This window comes from Rousettus aegyptiacus, unplaced genomic scaffold, assembly GCF_014176215.1.
Source record: "Rousettus aegyptiacus isolate mRouAeg1 unplaced genomic scaffold, mRouAeg1.p scaffold_m13_p_12, whole genome shotgun sequence".
In the NCBI taxonomy this organism is placed as follows: domain Eukaryota; kingdom Metazoa; phylum Chordata; class Mammalia; order Chiroptera; family Pteropodidae; genus Rousettus; species Rousettus aegyptiacus.
In genome coordinates, this window is record NW_023416287.1 from 28,025,809 (window position 1) to 28,041,752 (window position 15,944).

Sequence of the window (15,944 nt, forward strand, 5' to 3'; positions counted from 1 at the left end):
TAGCATTAATATGATGGCTAAGTGGAGGGTCAGGGGAAGGAGGGAGCGATTGGGGGGATCATTTTATGAACATTATAGATCTCTAACCAATGTACTGTATACTTGAACCTAATTTAAATAAATACTTTTATTTTAAAAAAGAATAAATAAACTGTGAGACACAACAGTGCAGATGAATCTCACAGTCATTATGCTGAGCAAATTAGATGCAACTGAGGACAGAGTGTGTGGTTTCATTTATATGAAGTTCTAGAATGGGCAAGACTAGGTGGTGATGAGATCAGAACAGTGGTTGCCTTTAGGACTGACTGTGAGAAGACATAAGAGAACTTTCTAAGATGATGTGAATGTTCCATTTGGTTCTATTTTGTCAAAACTTGTCAAATTTTATACTTAAGAGTTGTGCATTACTCTTGTCCATAATTTTACCTCAATAAAAGTGAAACATATAGGATTTTGAATCAAGTTAAATGTTTAAATAGTGCATTCATTGTCTTACACTGAAAGCCTATGGCTTTCTTTTCCCTGCTGTGAGCAGATGGGTATACACACACACACACACACACACACACACACACACACGTAGGCACATGCTTGTGCATATGGGGTGGGGTGCTAACACCTTAAAGATGAAAAAGATCTTGCAAAACTAGAAGTGAAAAACACTTGGATTTGTTTTGGGGGTAAAGGTAGAGGTGTTGATCTGAGACCAGATATGATGCTCTTTCTTGAATCAAATGAACCAAATGTGAAACTTCAATGTTCACATTTATCTTCACAGAGCCAGAAGGCAAGTTCCTTATTCTGGGTAAAAGCTAAAGTAATTTATTTATGTCTAGAAAGCAATGTACAGCAAAAACCAGAGGTAGAAGGAAGAGTGAAAAGAGTTGAGTTCCCCAGGCTTCAAGTAGGTAGAGGTCCAAATTGACCAGAGGGTGGTGGGCATCCTCTTGTTGGTGAGATCATGCTGTAAAGGTAGGAGTACAGAAGGGGAGGTGGCAGCTTCTGGCACTAGAACTAAACCCAGGATTTATCATCAAAGTAACTCCTTGAATTTCTCAATGAAGCTTCATCAGAATCCAGACAGGGGCAGTTACTACTCACTGATAAATCAGAAAACTCCCTGAGACTAAGTATTGGCCCATGCATTGGACTCATTCATTTCTGAACAAATCTCTCATGTTAAGAGAAAAGAAAGACATCAAATGTGAAAAGCTGTCAGTAGGGATGAGAGGTAATATGTTGCCAATTTCAGTGAACTGGTTGAAAGAACCACCTTGGCTAACTACAGTGGTTCTTGATTGTTGGAATCTTCTGAGACGCTTCAAAAAGTATCAGTGCCTGAGCCCCATACCTAAAGATTCTGATCGAATAGGTTTACAAGGACCGAAGGCAATTCTAACATGCAGCCAGGATTGGTTTAGAACAGTGGCTCTCAAACTTTGATCCTCTGACCAGTGGCATCATCATAACCAGAGAACTGTTAAAATGCAAATTTTCAGGCCTCACCGTAGATCTAAGAACCAGAAACTCAGGGGTTGGAAACAGCCATTTTGTTTCAATAAGCCTTCTAGGTGATTCTAATGCATGATGTAGTTTGCCTGGTGATCAAGAAAATTTCTTTTGGACTGTTTCACGATCAAGGATTTGGTTTTAGAGTCTTTGGTTTTGAAAGCATTGCACATTTTATGCAGTGGTATACATTTTGACCTTCAGCAGTGATGGGCTTTCTTATCATGAATTGCATATGGATATTTCTATTTTCAACAATTCTCCCCCCATTTCTTGAATCCTCAGACTGTAGGTTTTCACCTTCTCTGCTGTTGATTGCTTTTTTTTTTTTTTTTTGATAGAAAGTAGGATTTATTGGTTGTGTAGGGAGGGGACAGAGCCAAGGCTCTGACAAGTGCAGGGCTTGTCATTTGTCCTGGGGGCCTCGATTAGGGATACATTTGACTTCATAGTTATCTGCCATGAGCCACTTTTCAGCCACCGTGTCTTCAAACTCATCCTCCTTAAACTTAGTAAAGCCCACTTTTTGAAGATGTGGATCCTCTGGTAGCCAGAGAACTTGAACTTGGCCCTGCACAGAACCTCAATCACATGCTCCTTATTCTGTAGGGTGGTGTGGATGGACATGATTACTTGTCCAATGTGAACCCTGATTACTGTGCCCTGGGGCTTTCCGAAGGCATCCCGCATACTTGTCTGGAGGCCGTCAGCCCCAGCAAAGAACAACACCGTGTTGATGTGGATGACGTGAAGGGGTGGAGCCACACTCGGACGTGAAAGCCAGCTTGCCACAGCTTTTCACCTACTTGTTGGCACAAATACAGACAGCCTCCAGGGCTTTAGGAAGGGAAATGTTCATGTTCATCTGATACCATGTGGCCACAGAGTGTGAACTCATCCACTTTTGCCTTCTTCTGCCCTAGGTCAGAGATGCGAATGTTGGCATCAGGGACACCTCGGCAGAAGCGAGACTTTGGGTACGGCTTTTTCTTAAAATACCAGTAACATAAGGTGGGACGACGGCCATGGTAACACCAGGATCTTCAGTGGCATGCTAACACCAAAGGGAAAGAGCTGCCGCTGATTGTTTTTGCTCTTTCTTTCCCCATTTATTCTCTTCCTGAGTCAGGTTATTTTTTTATTATTTTTTTTTAACAGAGCCTTATCTTTATGTGCTTTCAGGATCCCTACATTGTGCTGCAAGGTTTTGCATTCATTTTCCAGTAGAGCTTTGCTGAATGCAGAGAACAAATCTCATGTTCTTTATTTGTTCTTGCAGCTCATGCCTGGTTGACACCTCATCACTCAGTTTGGATGGGAAATGGCCTCAATCTTTTCCAGCTATTGTTAACAAAGATTATATCCAGGAGCTATATATCATCTGTCATTCCTGATTTATTTTATCTTCTCACTCTGGTGATTTGCCAGTTATTTCAGCTGCCCAATGCAATTATTCAAAACTTCATTTTTTTTTTTTTGTAAACAGTTTCCTTGAGGTCTTTCTGAATTTTATATTAAACTGTGATTTAGTTCTCTCAGATAAGGGTTTCCCTCATTTTACTTTTCTGCTTCCTGAAACTGTTCTATGCTCACCTCAGGTCTTGATTATTTTTTTCTCTTGAGACTGCTAGAAATCAAATTTCATCTGTTTGCCAAGTTTAGCTTCATTAGGGTTTTTTTTTTTAAATTGGAAGTTTTATAGAACTCCTTGAAAATATTTGTAATATTTTCATAGGCCTCTTGCCTTCTAGTATCTTATTCTTTGTTTGGTTAATTTTGTTTCCCTTATTTGTTTGCTTTAGTGTTTTATAATTCCTAAGTTTCCCCAAACAAGTACATATTCTACCAGCATTTCATTTATCGTTTGGTTCAATTTTTAAAGGTTCGGATTGGAACATTTATGTACTCTCTTCCTTAGAGAGATGTTTATTTTGTATCTTGATTTCTGTCCCCACACAAAAAATATTTGCCACTTTAATTTTCTGTTCATATTTGACAACTTTTATTTTAAGGTATTTTCAAAATTCTATAAATCTGTTGTACTGTCATTTGTTATTGTTATCTCTTCACAGAAAGGAACATTCTTCTAAAGAAAATGGCCAATGAATAATTTCTCAATACTATTAATTATTGACTCATGAGACCCTTCATGAAAATCAGGTCTAGACCACAGTCTCCAGGGAACATAGCTTGTAGCATCTCAGAAGTTGTTTCAGTCGTACCTTGACTGAAAAAACTACATTTTCTACACCTGAAACATATGGGCTCTTCTGAATTTGATTTTGGATTTGTTGTCTCTTAGTTCACATAGCCTCTTCAAAGGTCAAGTGACCTTTCAAGTACTTCTTAGCCTGATATCTGCATTTTCTAGAGGTCTTGTATTTTTCTCTTGGGTAATTATCCTTAAGCACTTAATTCACTATAGTCTTCAATTCCAGGGGTCTCCTGAGTTCTGTTTCTTATTCTTAAATGACTGTAAAGTAATTTTCTTCTAGATTAGGGGTTGGCAAACTACGGCCTGTGGGCCTATCACCTATTTTTGTAAGTAAAGTTTTATTGAACTACAGCTATGCCCCTTTATTTATGTATTGTTATGGCCGCTTTCATGCTACAAGGATAGAGTTAAGCAGTTGTAACAGAGACCGTATGGCCTGCAAAACTGAAAATATTTACTATTTGGTCCTGTACAGTTTGCAGACTCCTGCTGCAGAGCTTTACCAATAGTAAGTGCAACTCTTTGCTCTAGTGAAGAGGGTTGGTGCTAGGTCATTCTCTGATTTCCTGTATGCACCCTTGGGCTCGTCTCATGGACCTCATCTTCAGGTCCTACCAGGTTTTTCCTTTCCTTCCTAGTTTGAATCTGTGGGCTTTTTCAATAAGTGTCCATTGAGGGACGATTCATTTGGCCCTCCTTCCCAGCTAAATCCTCTTTTTCTCCCCCAAAGTATCAAAGTCTCATTTCCTATTTGAATTCAAATGTACTCTTATATTGGTTGACGATGCTGGCATGAAATCTCACACTGTCTCTTCTCTTCCTTCTCCTTATCTCTTGTACTTCATATTCAGTTGGGTCAAATCATTTAACAATTACTCATCACCAAACAACCCGGAAAGCTCCCACGAGCTTGTAACACTTATGCGGCTTCCTCATTTAAAAAATTTTAAACTATAATTAAGGTTTGTGAAACCCTGTAGTACTTTACCCTTGCACATTAATATTCTAAATTTCTCAATGGAACAGCATTTCAGCCCAGAAATGCCCAATCCCACTCTGCTTAATATAGCAACTGCCCTACCAATTATAATTGCTACTCTGAGCAGCAGCTAAATTAGAGGGCTTGGAATCAAGGATGGGAGGAAGGAGGCAGATGGAGAAGACTTGGGGTGAGGTTGGGGGACCCTAATAGAAAAAGTTACTGGAGCAGGAGTCCAGGGTCAGAAGTTGGATCCTCTCTAGTCCTAGCAAAGGGAATTTTACAAAGTCTCCAGAACTGTTTAGCCTATTCCCTTCATTTGCATGAGAGTGGAAGCCATCTGGGCTTGAAAGGAAAATGAGATCAATCCTAAGGGATTCCAGCCACAGATGTTTCCCTTTGAGTTCCTTTTCCTTTAAACCCATCCCACTTGCCCTCCACTCGGGCCCTGCTTTTAGAACTAGAGTCAGGGGTCACTCCCTCTTTCATCTGTTGTGAGATCATTGGAAAGCTAGATGAAGCTTTATAAAACTATAGGTTTATAAATGGACAATAAGGCTCAAAGAATTTATTCTCCTAAATAAATTTTTCAGTGTTCAGAGCTCGTATGTAATGATTATTACATATTTCTGGAAGTACCCTTTATCAAATTAGGGCAAATTCTTCCACTTGTGGATGACCGATAGTTGTGTGTGTGTGTGTGTGTGAGAGACAGAGAGAGAAGGAAGGAACGGGTATATATTTTATCAAAATTTGTATCTATTGAGGTGATTTTTCCCTTTTAATCTAAAAATTAAGGTATTTTCTATGAATGATAATTTTGAAGCATCCTTGTGTTAATAGATGCAAATAAGTGGATAAATATATATTGACAAAAGCAAACAAAAACAATGGAATTTTAATATCTGGAATGTAGAACTAATGTTAAGATTATAGAATAAAATAGTGTCATTTTATATTAAAATGATAACAGTCATGAATGTGCATATGTGGCCTGTCAGTCTTAAGACAGAAATATAAGCAATATAAGGAAAAATTCAGAAGACTACATGTGTAACGAGACATTCAACTAAATTTTCATAGTCTAGGATGCATTAAGATGCCAAAATTAAATAATGAAATATAACAATTGAATAAGTAGTGTTGATTAAGTAGATAAATAATTATTTCCAATGTCTATGAAATTTAGAGGAGTATTCAACAAGAAGTGGATTTCTACATACACAGACACACACACACATTTTATGCTTATTATGTATCTATTCGTTTTACTGAGTTTTCTCAATCAGCTTAGTATTTTTAGCTGAGTTTTTTATTTGTTGCAGGGGTGAAATCATATAATTTGAAAATAGCTATATGAATTTTGAAATTTTCTGATTTTGAATATTTGTACCTTTTATTTTGTAACTACTGATTGCTTTGTGTAACACCTTGTGATCATTAAGTAACAAAAGGTGCAAAATCTCAGAGAAGATGTGAGTGTGCTATTTAAAGGGAAGAGTTAGATATAGTGCCCTGAAAAAGGAATGGAAGAAGGAGAGACAATGATGGGAGACAATAGTAAAACATACAGCATTTAGGATAAGGTAATGCACAAATACTGACATATTCCCTGTAGAGAGGGTATATTTGGAGATCTGATGGTCAATTTGTAAATACTACATGAGCCCTGAGAAGAGAAACTGCCTCCTGTGATTTTTTTTTTGTACCTAAAATATTGTTTACATTAGGTGAACATCGAAGAAAATGAAAATTCAACCCATGTAATTGTTAATTTTCCACATTTTACATCTTTTGATGCACAATGTGCTCTGAGGATATGTAAAGATATCCTGAGAAGGCATTGATGTAAAAGTAAAGTGCAAAAGTTCCAGAAACATCAAAATATAATATACACTAAGTTTATAATTTAGCATATTATAAAAATTGTTCAAATTCTCTGCCTCTTCCTAAATCTACTTCCAAGTTGACTTCGTCAGTCCTCCAACCAAGAGATTTCCCCACCCAGTGACTCTGGGATGGCCTTGATTTGGCTTTGACCAGTAGAATGAGTGTTTTTGTGCCGCTTCTGATTATAGGTCTCAAGAGGTTTTCTCTCTTCCATTCTCACTCTTAAATTCTGGCTACCACCAGGAGAACAAGCCTGAACTAGCTTGTAAAAGGATGAGACGCTGTAAGAAAGAGCTGAATTTTCCAGGTGAAAGCCATCTTACATCAGTCAGCCTCAAGCTGACTAATTAGTGGACCAGGTTCTCATAAATGAGCCCAACCCAGATCACCAGAACCACCTAGCCAATCTGTAGACATGTTAGAAGTAATAAAGAGTTGTTTTAAGCTACTAAATTTTGGATAGTTATTACTTAGCCAAAGCTAACTGATATAATAATCTTTCAGAGAAATGCATCGGTTGTTGAGTTGATATGCTGGGCCAGCCCAGATTTGTCACAAGTGTATGCTTGGTGCTCACATGCCTTCTCTCTTTCTTTGACCCTTCCCGTAACCAAATGGTAGTTCCTCACTAATTATTTAGATACCAAAGTCTCCCCACTTTTTCACTTTAATGTTTGGCCTTCATTCATGTTAAAGTGTTAACGACTAACAGAAAAAGTATTTTTCTTCTTAAGGCACTTCTGTATTTGAAATAAGATCATAGATGTTTACATTTTAAGTGTCTGTATTAGCTTGCTAGGACAGCTGTATTAAGTACCACAGACTGGGTGACTTAAACAACAGAAATTTGTTTTCTCATAGTTCTGGAAGCTGGGAATTTTATTTTATTTTAATTTATTTTTTTACAAATACATAATTAATTTTATTGCATGTCTATGATCAGATTTCATGGTTTACTTTCTTCTTTTCTTTAAAATTTTTTTAATTTTAATTTTAATTTTTTTAACATTTTATTTTTCTTCCTCTCACCTCTCCTCTGGTAGCCACTAGTCCATTGTCAATGTCCATGAGTCTCTGTTTGTTTGTCCAGTTTGTTTGTTGTTTTTAGGTTTATATCCCACATATAAGTGATATCATGTGATTTTCAACCTTTTCCATCTGGGTTATTTCGCTTAGGATGATTATCTCAAGGTCCCTCCATGCTGTTGCAAATGGCAGTATTTCATGTCTTCCTATGGCTGAGTAATATTCCATTATATATATGTACCACAGCTTCTTTAGCCAATCATCTATTGTAGGACGTTTTGGTTGCTGGAAGCTGAGAATTTTAGATCAAGATGTCGGCAGGATTGGTTTCTTCTGAGGCCCTTCTTCCTGGCTTGCAGATGGCCATCTTCTCCCTGTGTCCTCACATGATCTTTCCTTTGTACCTCTTCTTATGTCCAAATATCCTCTTCTTATGACACCACTCTTATTGGATTAAGGCCCATTCTCATGACCTTATTTTAACTTAATTAACTTTTAAAGACTCTATCTCCAAATACAGTTACATTCTGAAGTACTGAGGTGGGCGGAGTAAGATTTTAACATATGAATTTTAGGGGGCCACAATTCAACCCATAATAGTGGCTTCAGTAATGTTATACAGTATAGGGTGAGGGCAGAAGAAAGCTTCCAGAGTGGAGGAGCTCTGCAAAGCTAAAGGCCAATAAATATGGAGAAAGGAGATAGAGTTAGAAGCTTCAAACAGGTGAAGGTACTAGTTTTAACCAAACACTAACTACTGCTCAGTATAATGCTGCGCTTATTATTATAATGTTCCATTTGTTCCTAACAGCAACCTTACTGGGTAGTTCCTATTATTTTTGTCATAACTTTTTTTTCAGGTCACACAGTGATATAAGTGGCAGAGCTAGGATATTAATCCACTGTATGTAACTCTAAAATCCATATTCTTTCCTCTCAAATACAAACAGGAATTGAATTCTAAACAGAGCTAAGTAATTAAAAGATCATACCCAGGAGCAAAATCTGAGGACTAGAAGAACTTAGTAAACAGTAAATAAAGTCAGATGGAAAGCAACATCAGAGTATAATTTTCAAAAACTTCAAAAGCACTACACTTTTACAAATATATATGGGACATGTGCCAATTCATAGCAGAAATCTATTAATGGCAGGAATAGGATGATAAGGCTGGTTAAAAGGAGAGTTCAACAGACTAGACTAAAGAACATATCGCCAGTGAAAAAAAATATTGAAATAAGATTGTTAGTTAAATACAAAACTGGTTAATGTACTACAGGGCAATAAAACAGTTTTATTGCCCTGTAGTACAGAGCAGAAATCATTTGCAACTTATCAATCTATCGGACCCATGTCCTTTTAATAATTAAAGAAATATTTAACTTTGGAGAGTCTGGGCCCTAATCAATAGTAAATAGTAAATCAAATGAAGGTACATTATGCTAGAGCTTTTTTATCAGTATGTTAGCTAAGTTGTATGTAGCTATTTAAATCTAAAATTAAATTAATTAAGCTTATATAAATTAAAAATTATGTTGCTTAGTTGCCCTAGCAAATGTTCAGTAGACACTAGTGGCAAACATATCGAATAGCTCAGGTACAGAACATTGCCATCATCACAGAAAGTTCTTTTGGACTGCACTGCCCTAGAACATCAGGTGAACCTCAAGCAGGCTTGTTAAAGAATTCCCAGCATCACACAAAAAGGCAAAGTTTTGCATAATTTTCTTTAATAGCAGGAGCCTGAATTGCAGGAACTTGGAGTTTCATTGGAAGAGCTATGAAAATCAGGATGTTAGCTGAGTTGGCAGCTATTATGACAAAGGTTTTTTCTGAGATGTTTGAACTTCTACCATGACCCATCTCAGTTTCAAAGCATCTTTACTACATTGTGGCCGGGACACTGTGTGGTCCCGATGCTGCCCATATATGAACCTGTTTCCCTAGAAGGGGAATCCTAAGATAATGGTCTTGGAACATTTTGCTGCCATATCTCAAAAGAAAGAAATTCTCCAATGAGAGCTAGTAATTTTTCATTATTTTTTTACTGTTTGAAATCAAATTTTTATTATGGTTTTCCTATAGAATTTTATCCTAAAGTAATTTGCTTTATAATTCAAAGTTTTCGTTATTCATTTGACATTCTTTTAAGGTCCAAACATATGGATAATAAATTATTTTTCTATTGCCAATGACTGTAAAGATTGATATGTTTAAAAATGTACTGAAATAACATTGCAATTTTTGGTAATTCATAATTAATAAAAACTATAAGTCTATTATTAATTTTGATAAACAAGTACTAAACATGAAAGTACATTTTTTTTGGTAAATACATCTCTAAACGAGATAAATAAGATTTGTTCTCAATTTACGCATCTATGGATATTTATGAAATACGTAAATATTTCTTTAATTGTTAAAAGGACATGGGTCTGACAGTAGATTCTATTCTGTTATTTTTTTGTTTGTATAATAACTGTGAGAGTTTTTCTCATAAACAAGTACACAAGATTGGAAGAAGTTTAGTTACAGTAATGGTATTCAATTATTTGAAATTTCTAAATATATCCCAAAACACGCGGTGATAAAAGTCTTTTAATGATTTTATCAGCTATAAACTTGACAAGCCATTCTTCAATTTTGCTAAAAGTTTATGACTGGAAACCTCAGACTTGTAAAAGTATTTCTATTCCAATTACTAGAGTTGTTCAATATCTCAATTTCTGGGAGGAAAAGCAAAAAAGATTTACCAAAAATAATTGCAACCGGCACAAAGAAGGTGCTCAGTGGTAGCTTGGTGAACAAATAAAGCAACCATTCTAAGAATTAAAACTAAATTTATTGAAAGATAAATTTTAAGGGGTGACTTAAAGAAATAAATATGCAAACATCATAATTAAAGTTGTAGGGATCATATAAAAAAGGAATAATCAAATACTACTAATTAGGGCTTATTACTCTTTCAACTACAGATATACTCTGAAAGTTTTGGAAATTCAAAATATCGTTAATTTCTATATGCCTTTGCAAATAAGATATTTTTATAAAAATGTCTTAAGATATTACATACCTTAAGACATTTTTCTTTCTTTACCAAAAATCAGACCTACAGATCAATTCATGGGAAAGTCTGATGAGTGACCTAATTGGCAAAGCCAGGCCTCATTATTAAACTCATTAGCCACATCCATCGTATCTGCCAGAAGAAAAGTGGGACATCATTTCTCCATTCAAATAGATACATTATATTGCATATCAAAATATCGATCTTACAGAATGCATCTTTACAAGGGTTATTACTCAAAACATGACAAAAAGTTATCAATTTTATGGTAAGTTATAGAAGATAAGAAATCAATATTCTGCTTCTCATTATTTAATTTGTAACTACTTCACATATCTAAAATGTAAATTGTGAAGCAAAGAGTATGATAGAAAGCATGTTATTTCTTTGAAACATATGTCTGTACGTGTGTGCATGGGTGTGTATGTGTGTGAGACGTACTGGTATTCTGTTTTTGAGAAAAATAAAATTAGACTCATGCATGAAAACTTAAAAAGAATTTCTTAAATTATATTAGTTATCATTATCAAATCATATCTATGTTCTTAATTTAAAAGAATAGCATAAACTGCTATTCTATGCTAAAAACAAATTGGTCTGACAACCAGCGTTTAATATTTAATTTTTTTAATTGCAAGAAAAACAATGTGACATTTATAAGATGAAACCACATAAGGTTATTGTAATTAAGATAGATAGCTTATGATATTATTTGATAAAATCGTTTTAAATTCTTTTATTTAATAACAATGTAAAAGAAATCTCATAAAATTTTATGCCTGATTGGTGTCTAGAACAAGATGATACTCCCAGGAAATAGTTTAAATAAATTAGACTCACTAACCTGTCATCTTTCATTCATTCAGTTTCTTTTCTTCCCCTTTCAAGGGATAATAAACTTTGGCTATATTTAAACACATGAAAGAAACTGATATTTTAGCTTTCAGTATTTCTTTAGATCCTTTGCTTTGTTCTCATGGAATCTACCTCAAGAGGGGTTCCTTCTTTGACAGTGTTCAGGGATTTAAGGGATTAGGTCATGCACTCTCACTTTCCTATTCTATAATACGTCTGAATTAAGAAACATTTAAAAAATGAATGATAATAAGACACGTGTGACATAATAAATATATATTTGGTCTCTGATGCCATTTTCTGTCACAGAGCTCCTAAAACCCTTGGAATCTCTGAAACAATGTGTCATTTTATAAGCTAATGAATAGCTAGCTGTCAGCCTGGGGCTTTTAGGTAGCTATTGGGTTGGGGCTGGTTGCCAAGGGAATCAAAAGGTGATTAGAACTTTTGGTCCCACTAGGGGGCTAGAGGTTGACTTAATCACCAATGGTCAATAATTTAATCAATCATGCCTATGTAATAAAGTCTGCATGAAAAGCCTAAATGAAAGGGTTTGGGGAGCATCTGGGTTCTGGGAGAGTGGCATGCCCAGAGATAGTGTAGAAGCTGTGCATGCCTGTCCCCTATACCTTGCCCTGTGCATCTCTTCCATTGGCTGTTCCTGAGTTGTACCCTTTTATAAAGAATAGGTAATAGCAAGTAAACTGCTTTCCTGAGTTTTGTGAGCTATTGTGGGACTCAGCCCTTATCATGTGGGATTGGACACTAATTCCAGGTAGATAGCATCAGGATTGAATTGAGAATTGGTCAGTGTGGAGGGAAAAAACTACACATTTATTGTCAGAAGCATGTGTAGTAGAGAGAAATGGAGTTTTCTCTTTTACACATGTCAAATTCTGAGGGACATAAAAGCAGTACCTAGAAGAAAATATTTAGCTTTACTACATACATCAAGAAACCAAAAAGGGTAAAATAAAAGTAAGCTAAGCATGCACATGAAGAATATGAAAAATAGCAGAAGAGCAAATGTAATAAACCAAAGACAAAGAAAATATTACAATAATGGCAGAAATCTATGAAATTGTGAATAATAGAAATAACAGCAAATAGCAATAATTAAGAAAAATCAAAAGCTAGTTCTTTGAGAAGCTTAATAAGAAAGACAGATTTCTGGCAAGACTAAATGGAGGAAGTGAAATTTGAAAATAAATAAGTTCATAAAATAAAGGAAAAAGACTATACATGCAACAAAAAATTTAAATAAAAACACATATTATAAACTATATCTATTAATTTGAATAGACGGAATGAACAGATTTTTAGAGAAGTAATCAAAATAGAATTTAAATGGACCAGTAGCTATAAAAGGAATTAAATTAGTTGTCAAAGACCTCTTTTTCCAAAACACCCATGTCTAATCATTTTTATAAGCATTATTTCTCAAATATTTAAGAAATAGTTAATCTCTATTGTTTACCCCTTTCTTCAGAAACATGCAAAAGAAGAGTCTGTCTCTCTGTAACTGACAAAATAAAACAATTATTCAATGACCGCAACAATCAAGTATCATTAAAAGAATTTAAACAAGTGAGTGATGTGGCCAGATTTATAATTGAAGATCACTCTTCCTGCTGCCTAGGGCATGAACTAGATGAAGTTTTAACTGAGTGAGGAGAAGTGCAAGGAGACTATTGCAATAGTCAAGGTGAGAGATAATAAGAAACTGAACAAAGAAAATTACAGTGGTGGTGGAAGAGATGTACTAGAGGGCTTTTTAGGAATTAGAATTGACAGGTCTTCAAAACTGATTAGCTTTGAGAAGTAATGATAAGGGAGGGCTCCAAGACACCTGCCAAATTTCTTGCCCAGTAGACCAAGAGTCACAGTTGCATTAAGCAAGGTAGCGGTGGGAGGGTAACCAGAGAGAGAGAGGGGCACACACTCAGCCCCGGGTAGGACTAGAGAAGGAAGAACAAATCTGGTGATTTTTAGATACCATAAGCTCTCCCCAGAAGTTGCTGTCCAGTAAGCAGATGAATATAATAAGGATCCAGATTACAGGAAGAAAATCTGGGCCAAATATTTAGAAGTTTTCAGCATGTAGAAGGTAATGGGAGGCATGGCGTTGATAAGATACATCAGCTGAGACCATGTGTAGAATGAGAAGGACAAGGAAGGAAAGAGGACATTGGCAGCTATTTCCAGTGACTCTTACATCTCCTCTGCTAGCACATGCACCCTCAACCTGAGGACATTCTGTCAATGAAAGATGGTAGCTCATGCAGTGCTTGGGCTGGAAACCCATAGAGCTAATGCCACTAGGAAGAACCCTTAGCCAGTGAGAACTGAGTATTGTTGTAGATAGATGCCCAGCCTCCTTTCATTTAGTGAGGACAGCCCTAAGCTGTGTGCTACATTGTCTCAGAGCCTCCACTGGGACTGAACTTTAGTTGCCCATAACAGTAAAGCATTTTTATTGATAATGCACCTTTAATCAGCTTTTTTCTTCCCTTCCCCACTGCCATACCCTTGTTTCCTAGGGTCACTTCTGAAATTACTTGCATGCAAATTTTTGTTTTAGGTTCTGTTGGGGAAACTCAAGGTGTCACAGGAAGGGGAAGTGCCAGGGAAGGAAAGGAAACTTTGGAAAGAGGGTAGAGGCAAACAGAGATCTGAATCACAGAAAGCAAAGGAGAAAATAATTGCAAAAGGAGAGAATGCAAATACTGTATGATTCCACTAATATGAGGTATCTAGAATAGTTAAATTTATAGAAACAAGAGTGGTTACTGCCAGGGGCTGTGAGGAAGGGGAAAGGGGGAGTTGCTTAATGGGTACAGAGTTTGAGTTTTGCAAGACAAAAACATTCTGGAGATTGGTTAAACAGCAATGTGAATATACTTAACACTATTGAACATTATATTTAAAAATAGTTAAAATGGTAAATTTTATCTTAGTGTATTTTACCACAATTAAAAAATTTAAAAAAAATTTAAAAAGGAAGAGGATAACAAATGGTATCAAAAGCTGCAGCAAGGTCTAAAAAGATAATAAATGACTAATGATGTATGGATTTGGCAAAATTGGAAGACAGATTTTATTGTATCAAGGTGGTACAAGGTAGAAATTAGTGGCTTGGGTTGTGATTGGGTGAGATAAGTATATACTGAATATTTATATAAAAGGCAGGAAGCCAGTGGAGCAGGAGAAATTCAGAGAAACAAACCTACTTCTTGAATAGCCCTGTAGCACTATTTATGAAAATACATAAAATGAAATCTTTCACCACTTATAGAGCACTTATACATGAGGACCCGGCTATGTTGATCTTTGTGACATTTTGTCATTAATTCATCCACTCAATGTTATGAAGTGGGGGGTGGGAGGGAGGAAAGGAGAGGGAGTAAGAGAGGGAGAGCAGCAAGAGAGAGGGGAAATGGAGAGTAATCAAATACTCATGCAAATTAATAATGCAAACACTCATATGAATGGCACCTGTCATTAATGCTTTAGAAACAGGGATGTATGGTGCTATGAGAACATTAGAATTGCAATTAGACCCAATCAAGAAGGCAAAGTCAATAATAAATGTTCTGAGATGGTTAGGTAGCAATAGATAACAAATACAAATGGCCTCTTCTATATCCAGCCGTCTGTCTGTCTATCTATCTATCTATCTATCTATCTATCTATCTATCTATCATCTATCTATCTATCTAACCTCATCTATCGACTGATCAAAATTATAGAGATTAAGAATTTGTGGGGAGAAGAGTATTTTTATGCTAATATTTCAATTATGCAGAAACCCTCAAACATTTAGAAATCTCGTGAAATGATGCTTTTTACATTTATAATTAAGAATTCAGTGAAATATCTGTTCTCAGGGTAAGATGAAAATGAGAGGTGGACTATGCAGAGATTTGTCTTTCAGCCAGAGTTAGCTTTAGAAACTGTACTCGATTGACTTATTTTCTGGGTATTGAAATTTGACATATATGCCTTTACTGGTTTCTCCATTTTCTAAGAGGAAGATAAAACTTTAGAAAATAATTTACTCTAATTTCATTCAAATTGCAAAATCTGTGCTGTGTTGGTGGTATTTGATTTTCCCATTTCCTTCCCCAAGAATCTTTCTTCATGCTCTGTTAAGTTCAAGGAAAGACTACTGTGTGCTTCCTTTGTGTACACACACACACACACACACACACACACACACACACATGCAGTTTGTTAACTTACATGGATTGCTTGGGATTTTAAAAGAAAGGAGGCATATACAAAATTTCTCCTAGACATCTGCTTTCTATTTAGTTTAATTACTCCAGTAAAGTCTCGGTAGCTGGGCAGAAGGAAAAAAAAAAGTGAACAAAAAATAACATGGAATAAATTTATAGGTA

At 35.8% G+C, this 15,944-nt stretch overlaps 1 pseudogene; it reads right to left on the minus strand.

Moving 5' to 3' along the window:
* Nucleotides 1–615: 615 nt before the first annotated feature.
* Nucleotides 616–15,944, minus strand: part of LOC107514098 — a 35,896-nt pseudogene continuing 20,567 nt past the window's right edge.